At 47.0% G+C, this 1,363-nt stretch overlaps 1 protein-coding gene across 1 annotated transcript in view; it reads right to left on the reverse strand.

Moving 5' to 3' along the window:
• LOC123514587 (protein artichoke-like) overlaps window positions 1-851 on the reverse strand; it is a 54,829-nt gene extending 53,978 nt beyond the window's left edge. Inside the window, exon 1 of the mRNA XM_045272551.1 lies at window positions 118-851. The gene's annotated coding sequence lies outside the window, so the exon portion shown is untranslated. The remainder of the gene's footprint in view (window positions 1-117) is intronic.
• Window positions 852-1,363: the final 512 nt, after the last annotated feature.

Below are 1,363 nucleotides of genomic sequence, written 5' to 3' on the forward strand. Positions count from 1 at the left end.
GAAAAACCGATGAATGAATAGTTACTTACACACACACACACACACACACACACACACACACACACACACACACACACACACACACACACACACACACACACACACACACTCACTCACCTAGGAAGAACGAGGCGGCGAGGGAGGAAAGGGTGGATATAGAGGGACGAGGACTGAAGAGGGAAGGAGAGGGAGTTACAGCATCCCACCCACTCCAACAAACAGGTATTCCGTGTGAAGCAGTGTTCCCACAGGTGTCACAGATGTAAGTGTCCTTCTTTAATCACTCAGACGATCCGTCGTTTTATGAGGCCTTTGCAAGGTGGATTGCAAAGCCCGTAGCCTTGCAGAAGAAGGCCAATATTCTGTCACAAACACTGGTTGGTTGTGAACAAGAAGAAAAAAAAAAAAGAATGTTTAATGTCACAAGCGTGCGTTCATTGATCCCGAACACCCATTCACTCACTCACTCACTCACTCCCGCGCTTTTCTTGACGAGAGAGAAACGTTGAAGGGCACCTGTCTGTGGAAGGTGTGCGGCGTCGCTTCCCGGGGCGGCAGCGGGTGGGCCGTGTGTAAACAAGATTCCTCTTTCATTAACAGAGTCGACCCGCTTTGCTTGTAGTGGAGGCGGCGTCGGCAGTGATAGTTGAGGCCGTCAGGGCTTCCTTGTTCGTAATGATTTGTCTCGCCTACATTTCTTTTCTTCCAAGTGGCTAAATTAGAACGTGAATCGATACATAATGATCCTGGCACGGTAGGGAGTGAGTGAGGGAGGATGAACGCACCCAGAGGTGAAGCGACGCACAACCTCCCTGCCTGACGGTTCCGTCGCAACTGCTCGCCACTATTCCTTGCTCGACATTTAATAATGTTGGGCTGCCACATTCTTCCACCGAATTGTATATATATATCAATTTTACGAGACGGTCAAAACATATATTACACACACCATCAAACGTGTTTACCAAGCATGTTCGCGTAAAGAGAAAAAAATGGGCTCATTATTTTATAGCATAATGCTGATCTATGTAGAACAATTTGAATAAGCTAGCCGGCATCATGGCAAAGGTCGAATCTCGATTTTTTGACAATGAAGAACTGAAGTATTGGTTATTGAACAAAAAACAAAGGCACTCCCGCCTTTCTCTTTCTCTCCCTCAATGATGTGTCCACTTGGGACCCCCGGGTGAATAAATCGAAACATCAACCCGTGAAGGACCATTGCCCCAAAGTATTACTACATACATTATTGCTTCACTTACTATCATTGTCCTCTTCCTCCTCCTCCTCCATCTTTCAGACCGATAAAATCCTCCTCCTCCTCCTCCTCCTCCTCCTCTTCCTGCTATTCCCTCTTTCTCCC

The sequence above is a fragment of the Portunus trituberculatus genome, chromosome 38, assembly GCF_017591435.1.
Source record: "Portunus trituberculatus isolate SZX2019 chromosome 38, ASM1759143v1, whole genome shotgun sequence".
Lineage (NCBI taxonomy): Eukaryota > Metazoa > Arthropoda > Malacostraca > Decapoda > Portunidae > Portunus > Portunus trituberculatus.